The following is a 10,523-nucleotide window of genomic DNA, read 5'->3' as shown; positions in this document are numbered from 1 at the left end:
AGAGTTATAACTATAAAGTGATTTGAATTAGTACCTTTGGTAAATACACTATTGCATTGACTTAAGTGTGGATTCTAAGAACTCATCTGAACATAAATTTCAGATTCCATATGAAAACTGATATTTTTCTAGTGCAAAATAATGGACATTCTTAAGTACTCTATGTCTCTATCTTCAGGATGGATCTTCTAGAATTTGGGGTAGATTGTAAACCTTAATTGGATACCCCTCATCCCCTCTGATGACTAATGGACCTCCAAGCTAAGCAGTAAACTGGCAGAGACTGGGGGCACTTCAAACCAATTATGAAATTTCTAACAAAGAGCATGTTTTAATAGGCTCTCATTATCTCAAATGTGCTACCTTTAGGGGCTCTTAGGTTGAATGTACATCTTATGGAAGGTCATGAAAATTCAGTTCTAATCATTATTTTTGTCTATACCTATACAACAACACATACCTTATTCAAAGTCAATCAATCTCTAGCCTTAGGCCATTATACATTATGTTGGGTTGATCTGAGCTCAGAAAGTACATGGCAGCCAGTCATGATAAATTGAGAGGCTTATGTGATGGAACTTTGCAAATAGTGATTTTCGCTATAATTTTAAATAATTGTGACCAGAGTAACAAAAATGAAAGAACAACTAAAAGATCATGTTGGTGATTGTGTATTGAAATGAACTATATCAATATAGCTCCATCTTCACAGTATTTCACTAAAATAAAGAATAAATAAAACGAAGTTCTATGATAATTTAGAAAAAATAGGTCTTATTTATATAAATTTTCAAATTTTGTAATGTTATAGCTGTTCATGACAAGTGGTTACAGAATTTATACCACTTTTGCAAAAATGTCAAACGCATAAAACTTTAAAGCAATTCACTTCGATGCTAGGATAATAATGAGATGATATTTATACTGAAAGTTAGGGTTTTTTTCCAATTAAGTCACTATCAAAGGAAGAATTTACTCCAAGCCTGCTGTTATATGACAGGAGCAATGTACAAAATTTTACATACTTTTAAAATTCCATATTACCCAAAAATCACTGTAAGACCATAGAAGAGTTTCTTTCAGCTATATCAAGAGGAAAATAAAGGTAATCAATTTTTAGAATCTTAAGACTTTTAAACCTTCCTGGACAATAAAAGTGGAGGTACTGAGGGAGACAGTGGATTCTGTTCCTTCAAAAATGTTGTGGACTTGTGTTATTTTGTCTAAGAAGCATTCTTCCTGATTCTGAGAACAGCCCTGTCTTCTACTGTGTAAAACCAACCAACTGGTTCAAATAAGGTCTTCCAATCACAGTACGTCAACTCTCTTTCCACAGTGGATTATTTTAGATGTATAGACCAGTGATCCAAGCTAAGCCAATTAGAACACTTTTCTAGGATCACCGCCCCCCACAACAGGAGAAAAAAATAATGCTTCTCTATTAGAGGAGTGGGGAGAAGTGTGGAGGACAAGCACGTTGGCTGTCATGCTTGCTATTACTTGGAGAAAAACTAGACTGATTTAATGCAGAGATAGAGAAAGACTCTTCTAATGACATTCAAATGTCTAGTTCTAAGAGCCTGAGGACGAAATCTATACTTGAGTTATAAAAGACACACTAGTATCTTTCTTGTACATTTCCCCCTTTCTGAATAATCTTGTTGGGGTTCAACTTTTACACTGGCAATCGTGACTAATCAGAGGGATTTATATTTAAAAACACGAATCAACAGTACCACAGATATTATTTAGAGAACTGCAGCATCTTCGAGATACAAGTACTTTAAGTGGTTCTGAGTGACTTTCCCTGAGGAAAACTGTGGCGTTTCTACCCCTTCTTAAAGTAAAATGAGTAACGTTTAAAAAAGCTTTCTGGATTCTTTTTTTTTTTTTTTTGAGTTCACACTCCAGTTGCAAGTATCTGCCGTGTCAAAATTAAGCTGCCCATGAAAGAATATCAGGTACTTCAAGGGAAGGAATGGTATTATCCTCCCATTACTTAGTTTCTGACAGGACTGGGCAGTCCCCTGAAAAGCTGCTTCCTCTTCCCCGCTCTGCGGCACATTTTAAAGTCATGATTCATCAAACCACAGTTAGACATCCTGAACTTGGGTAACTCCTTCTGCAAAACAAGATTGTTCACAAAATGGATTTTTTGTTAACTTTCTCAGAAAGTCCCTGTCATGGTAGTCACATTCACTATACAATAGCTCTCTTCAATGCAGTACTTGTTTTCACACAGCCCCATCTATAGAGTTTTTAAAAATATCTCACAGTGGTATTAAACTTAGTCCTAGTCCACTCAAGCTACATAGAAATGTAACTTAGATGTTTCAGTTTAAAGGAAGTTCAGGGTGCTCCGCGTTTTAAGGAGTCCACGAGACAGCTCTTCTGATCTGCATTTCGTTTCCATATTGCAAATAGCAGATGCTCTAAAGAATATTTGCCTAACCCATCATTTCTAATCCCAGTGAGTTTTTGTGTGCTCCCTCTTCACCCAACTAAGCCTGCATTCTCTTTACACTTAGAATGCTTTAAGCAAATTTACCTGTGCCCACAGCAAATATACCTCAGATCCAGGCAGCTGACTTCTTGTTCACCCAGATGGAAATGAAACTGAAATGTGCATATTGCAAGCACCTGCCACAGCCTCTTAAAAATGTTTAACTTTAACCAGGCAACAGGATATAGTCTCAAATATGAAGAAGAGTGGCTGATGAAGTCTGAGGATCTTTAATTTTCTGGATTGCCCACTGTAAATCCATTAGCTAAATTTAAATTTCTTGGGATTCTTCTGGACCGAGCTATCACATGTGGAATTTAGATTGTTTCTCTTTCACATTTTGCTTATTTTTAGTCTCTCCAAAAGACTCGTGGTTATGTAGCAGATTTAGAGAAAATGTTAGAATTTGCATGTTTGGCTTTCAGCTTAAAGATGATCTTGGTTATAAAAAAGTGTGCAGCTTCCCCCCCTTTTTTATCTTATATTTTGATGCTTATTTTATGAGCTTCATGATCTTCCATATTTGTATGGATGTACAAAACATATAAAATATCTAAAAAATTAACAGAATGATTTTTTATATACTAGCTACCTACATAGCAGTCACAATTATGGCTTTGCATGACATTTCAAATCATTTCATTATTAAAATTAGTCTTAAATCCCATGTGGTCTTCATGCAAGTAGAAAAAAATGCGGTGTGTTGTTGCAAAACTCAGGCAGTATCTTTTGCCCTTAAACTACAGTTTCATCTGTCTTGCAATAGGAACATGAAATAGGTTGCTTTAGGAACTTGTCAGAATCAGAGATAACCATATACTCTGGACAAAATATTTTTTAAATCCTTCATAATAATAAATACTTCAGGACATCAAGAGACAAAGATTAGTCAAAGGGTTATTCTGCTGTGTACTTATTCGTTATCTAAAATAGTGCAAACCACGTTTGTCTTATTCTCCATTGGTGAGATACATTTCTTTTTTAGCTGCAAGCAGTTCTGGACCTGCACACCGAGGGATTTGTTGATGAGCTTCAGCTACAGTTCTATAGGCATGACAGCGCAACTGCTTCATGGGGAAGGCATTCTGACCCCTCCAGTGCCTCTTTGAAAACCATGTGAACATTTAGTCCCAACCCTTACATCATGGAGGAAGGGTCAATGGAGAGAAGTAGGAGGCAAATAGGAATGCCTTTTAAACAAAGAGAGGTTTTTCACACAAATCTGTCATACTTATACATGACATCTTCTCTCCATTATAATACTGGGTTGTTGGAAAAGTCATGACGCATTTTTGCAACAAAAAACAGAAAAAATACTTCATGACTTTTCCGACAACCCAATATATGCATATTTTTATCTCTGGAAACTGGGACCATGGATTTATGAGGAATCACAAAAAACAATAGTCAACGCCCACAGTTTGCTAATTCATTTAACTCTGCAAGAAAAAAAATTAATTATATAGGGAGCGTCAGTTGGGCTTTAAGTCTGTACAGGGACATTTAACCAAGAGCGTCCTTTGATAAATAATAAATCTGTGTTAGTCTGCTAGGGCTGCTATGATGAAGTACCACAGACTGGGTAGCTTAACCAACAGAAATTTAATTTCTCAGAGTTTATGAGGCTAGAAATCTGAAATCAAGGTGTCAGCAGGGTTAGTTTCTTCTAAGGGCCATGAGGGAAGGATCTGTTCTGGGCTCTCTCCTTGGCTTGTAAATGGCCATCTTCTCCCTGTGTCTTCACATTGTTTTCCCTTTGAACATAGGTGAGGTTTCTTGCCAGAGCTTTTCTGCCTCTGCCCCTTGGAGTTACTCCATTTGTCCCACCTGCGGATTAGGTGTTCTTCTCATTCCTCATATCAAATCTTCAACTAGAAAAGAAGGATATGAGGAGTTTCTCAGGGGATGGACTATTTCTCATCTCTAACTCTTTTCTCTATACTGATTCTTCTGTCTTCCCAAATCTTCCAGAAACTTGTTCTATTAAATATCCTGGGTTTTTTTTTTTTTCTGTCTTCAACTCTCTTTCGTTAATAGCTTAATATATTTTCCACCTGAAAATATATTCAGATTTTTTCAATCCTACGTCACAATTAATACCTTATTGCTCTCCATGTCCTCACAATTTTATGAAAGAGTATGTGTCTAAGAGTTGCCTACACTTAACTCCACATTCTCAGTGCTCATGCTCTTCTCAAACCACTTTCTCTCCACTCTCCTTCTGAAACTCTATCCTTAAAGTCATCATCTCCCTTTTAATGTACAAGTTCAAGGCCCGTTTTTAGTTCTCATTCTAAATAATCATTCTGTAGCCTTGGCAATACACTGTACTATTCACATTTCCCTTCCTGAGAATTTCTCCTGCTGTTGCTTCTTCAGGATTACTTTCTCTTGGTTTGCTTCCTGCTCCTCTGAATTATCTTCTTCTGTATCTAAGTTGGTTTCATAGTTGTTTGCCAAATTGCTTTCCAAACAAACAAGTAACTATGAGAGTATCCTTTTCTAATAGTCTCACCAGGTAAGATGTTACAGAAAGTCAAAGGGTTATTCCACTGTTACTTACAGAAGGTTGTTCACCAGTCTGATGTGTATGTAAAGATAGTCATTGTTTCTTTAAACACTCCTCACTCCTGTAAATTTGAACTTTTCCTTTTGTTTGGCCATTTGGATTTACTTCTCTGAATCTTCATATTTTTTCGCCCTATTTTGTTGATGTTGTTTAGATTACTTGCCTTTTTTTCTTCAACAGTTTATAAAACTCCTGGTATAATGTAGATACCAGCTCTTTGCTAATGCATGAAAATGAGTTTTGAACTTTTAGTTAGAAACTACTGACTTTACATTGTTTTCATAGGTGGGTTTTTATTTGTATATATTAAAAACATCTCTCCTTTAATTATATTAGGTTTCCATCCATGGATAGTAGTTTCCCAACCCAAAGATTATAGATCTTATTTCCAGGACATCTTGAAAAGTTTTTCTTGTTTTATATATTAACTTCCATTTAAATCTTAGATCCATCTGGACATATTTTTTTTCATATGGTGTAAAATGGAGATCCAGTTTTTCTAATTGCTTCCATTTTAAAAATTGTTTAAAATTACGTCTTAAATTTATTATTTCAAGTTGAAGTTTAAAATAACATCATTACTAATTTTAAGGATGTGAAGCTCTTGTTCAGGCCATAAACCCTTGGGACTTAAAAATGCTAATGTGAAGACTTGCTGTATTTTAAAATACTCATATGACTTTTTTAGGTCTTGATTATGTAATGCTTTTTAAATTAATCCGTCAATCTTAGGAATCAGACTCAACTGGGCCTTTTATTTATTTATTTTTTTATTAATAGATATTTTTAGAGCAGTTCGAGTTTTACAGAACAATTGAGTAGGAAGTACAGAGAGTTCCCATATATTTCCTCTCCCATTGGCCTCAGTTTCACCTATTAGTAATACCTTGCATTGGTGTGATACATTTGTTATAATTGGTGAGCCAGTATTGATACCCCATTATTAATTGATGCCATAGCCTACATTAGGGCTCACTCTTCATTTTGCTGAATGCATACTATCATGTATATAACATTATAGCATCCTGCCTGAAAAATCCCCTGTGCTTCATCTATTTTGTTTCCTCTCCTCTCCCCCAACCCCCTGGCAGCCATTGATCTTTTTGTCTCTCTAGAGTTTGCCTTTTCCCTAATGCCATATAGTTGAAATCATAGAGTACATAGCCTTTCCATCCTGCTTTACTTCACTTAGCAATACTCATTTGAGATTCCTCCATGTCTTTTTCTGGTTTGAAAACACATTTCACTATATTGTTGAATAAAATTCCATTGTATGGATATGCAATGGTTTGTTTATCAACTCACTTCTTGAAGGACTTCTTGGTTGCTTCCAATTCGGGCAATTGTAAATAAAACAGCTGTAATCATTTGTGCACAGACTTTGGTGTGGATATAAGTTTGCCAACTCATTTGAGTAAGTATCTAGGAGTGCAATCGCTGGATTGTATCGTGACATTGTGCTTAATTTTGTAAGAAACTGCCAAGCTATCTGTTAAGGACTATATACCAATTTGTATTCCTATCAGCAGTGAATGAGTGTGCCTGTCAATTGGGCTTTTGAATAAATAATATATGTTACTCAAATAAATATTGTCATGTAATGAGTTTATAAATATTTTCTTTTCTTATCAAAAAGTTTTGCTATAAGAGAGCTGATGTAGAAGGAAAAATCACTATGATAGCACAGATTAGTAAGGGTTCTAGGAGAATTTGTGTACAAAATGTATGGTAGTTAAATTGGCATTAGAAAACAGGAAATTTCACAACTTTGGATTGACATAGCTCCTTTGCTCTCCCTGGACCAAGAAAGCAGAGTTTGATCTCTTGACCTTAACAAACATCTTAATTTGCCCTCCCCAAGGCTTCTTGGAAATTTATTGGGAAAAAATTAGTTGCAATAGCCAATCTGACAGTCTTATTCTATTTTCTTTTTTAGGGATAATATAGACGAACGGTGATATCATATTCAAGGATAAAAAAGACTTGTGAAACATAAAATTACGAATCCTAGCATAATCCTCTTAGTATGAACATTAAGAATTAACTCACCATATCATCCACTGACTTTTCCTGAGTTACACAAGAATAGATAACCATCATTTAATCTGAGTTCTATCTTATCTAAGATGTCTTACTTACAAAAGAAAATGTAGGGAGGTAGAGAGATAAGATCTTACTCCAAGTATGTTAACTGTTTTTGTTTGATAGCTATTGGACTTATAACACTAGGGTGGAAGAAATATAACATTCCTTTAACTTTTAAGTCAAATTAATATTTACTTCAAAACTCATTGCATGAGAATAAAAATACTTTCAGTATGAGTGAGTCTTTCGCAATTTTCCTCTTAGCCTTAGGTCACATAAGATTTTAGAAAATCTAGTGAAATAAAAAAAGGGCAGCAACTTGTTCTTAATTCCAGTGATCTCAATGGTAATGACCAGTTCAATAGCAGGGACCTGCATTAAGGCCCCTAGACCATGGCAGTTGGTACTGACTTATCTCGTGTTCTGTGAAGTTAGCCCCAGGAAGGCAGTTCCTTCTGTGACAATGCTGACATGGAGGCATTTGAACAGATTCAAGTAGACCAACCATATGCTCCAGGGAAACCAAACCTCTTGCTTTCCTCCCAGGACCTAGAGTTGCAATCACCTGTTCAGATCTGGCCAATTATTTTGTGCATGCTGTGTGTGCATGCATGTGTGAATGTGTGTGTAAGTAAATTTACTTAATATTAAAAAAAAATGATAAGTTTTGCATGTTTGTAAAGACTGAACAGAGAAAATAACTCCAAAAAAAAAAAGAAAGAAAAAAAGGCAGGTGATCCATTAGAAAAATAGGCCAATAACTTGAACTGGCAGTCCAAGAAAAAAAAAATCCAATGGCCAATACATATGTAAAAAAGGTGCTTAACTTCATTAGTCACTGGAGAAAGACAAATTAAAACTCCATGGAAATTCTACTTCACAACACTGGAATTGCTAAAATGAAAAAGACAACACCAAATATTGAGAAGGATAAGGAAAAACTGGATTTCTCATTTATTGCTGTTTAGGAGTGTAACTTGGTACAATTTTTGAAAGCTATGTGGTGGTATTGACTCAAGTTGAATGTATGTATACCCCATGAAACTAGCCAAAGTACCAGGAGATATGTATAAGAATGCTTATAGCAGCATAGTTTGTAATACCCAGAAATTAGAGACATTAAAAAGTTGTGATATAGTTACACAATGGAATACCACAGAGCAATGTGCATAATGAAAAGACAAGAATATACACAATAATAATGTACATGATAATATGGATGAATCTCATAAATATGATATTGATTGAAAAAGTCAGACACAAAATCTTATTCCTTTATCACACACAATATTGAAATTTTAGAAAACATAGAAAGTAATAAAGAAGGGCACAATAAACACCTTTGCATCTAACACTTAAGTTTAAAAAATATTACTTTTTTCCGAATGCCTTTTTAAAAAGAAAAAGATGTAGGTATGCTGAAAAATGAATGCACTATGCCATTCATCTTTGTTTCTCCTCAGGGCTAACCTTTATCCCGAGTGCCCTTCTCAATCATGCTGTTATAATATTATTTCATATGTAAACATTTCTTTTCTTTTTTTTAACTGAGCCATCCTGCCACCTGTTGGCAGCCCAGCTCGGGAATTGAACCGGCAACCCTGTTGCTTAGAGCTCACACTATCAAGCGAGCTCTTAACCAACTGAGCCACTCAGCTGGCCCCTAAACATTTCTAATATATATACTGTTTTGATGTTAAAGAATTTTTTTTTTATATGGAACGCTTTACGAATTTGCGTGTCATCCTTGTGCAGGGACCATGCTAATCTTCTCTGTATCATTCCAATTTTAGTGTATGTGCTGCTGAAGCGAGCACAAAGAATTTTTTTTTTTAAGTGGTATCATACTTGTCCTTTGCCACTGCTTTTTTGAGGGGGTCAACATTTTGTTTTTAGTATATATTCATGTTTAGATACCTAGTTAATCCATTCCTCTATTGATAGATAATTGAGTTGTTTTCAATTTTTTTATATATATAAGCAATAACACAAGCATATGTATACACGACTCCTTATAATACAATTGCATTCTCTAGATTTTATAATTAGGGAGATGCAATATTTTCCACGTTTCTTGGGTATATCTGCTTTAGTAGTCATCTTCAGTCTTTTCCAAACTTTTTAAGCAGGACATTCAGATGGGATACATACACTTACACACACACACATACATGCACACATACAACACTATAAGTCAAGGTTTCACAAAATAATACTTACCTCATAATACGTGACATACTCTGATAATTTCCATGTGGTTCCATTTTGTTCCATTCCTTTCTATTTTATTTTTGTAAACATTGGTCAGAACATAGCAAATCGACTCCATAATTCTCTGATGCTTTTGACCTAAAGGTTGAAACACGTTGCTCCCGATGTGTCTGGACCTTTAAAACCAAAAAAATTGTCTTACTGGGGCCTGACCTAATAGGAAACTTCTATTTTCCTTCCAAAACCCATGGGGATAAGGAAATTACAATCTCAGGGAATTCCAATCATGGTTTACTCCTTTGGTGGACAGGGTGATCCTTTTCATTCTTTCTTGTTGAATCCGTATCAAAGAAGCAAGATAATTTATCAAAATGCGAATCTGTCACATTCTCAATGACCTCCTTACGACGATGTGTTAAGAAGATGAAGTTCCTTCCTTCAGCTTGCTACACAGATAATTTTGTCTATTTTTCCTTAAATGAAGTCCAACAAAGATGTATTTCTTTCACCTTCACTATCCATTTGACCATTTAATTAACTTCATTAATTTGAAAAAAAAAAATTTCTCTATTTCATGTAATGTTGGGAATAACTGAGTAATAATAATAATCACAGTAATTCAGTGTGTATGCGCATGTGCGTGTGTGTGTGAGATAATTATCTGACACATCTAGGGGTAAAGGGAAAAGCATTTAGAATACTATTTCTCAAAGTTCTTTAGCTTGAGAACGTATTAGAAATATAAACTAAAATGATTTTATTGTCTGTGGATAGCAGGTGTAAAGAAGTTGCAGAGAGATTTGGGGATTTCAGTGAAATGCTGGTTTTGATGAGTCTGAATACATCACTTCTTCCTCCATAGGAAAAGGAATGCTTAAATAGAGGCCTAACATAAGGGGTGGAGGGAACACCTTATTAAAATCAGATGTTTTGCTAGAGCCTTTTGCTCTGTTAAAATGCAAAATGTGTGAGAGACTCCATATGTTGTCATATTGTTTTGTTTTCTCTTCACTGTTAGGTCTACATTAAAGGAATAGAAATAAATATGCTGTGAAAATGTAATCTATAGTAGTTTTTAACTATCTTTTTTTCCTTTCTTCTCTTCCTTTACTTTCTGTGCTCTCTCTGTAAAGTAAATGGAGCTTATGAGTCATC

The sequence above is a fragment of the Hipposideros armiger genome, unplaced genomic scaffold (genome assembly GCF_001890085.2).
Source record: "Hipposideros armiger isolate ML-2016 unplaced genomic scaffold, ASM189008v1 scaffold_144, whole genome shotgun sequence".
NCBI classification, from domain to species: domain Eukaryota; kingdom Metazoa; phylum Chordata; class Mammalia; order Chiroptera; family Hipposideridae; genus Hipposideros; species Hipposideros armiger.
This window is presented reverse-complemented; position numbering follows the sequence as displayed.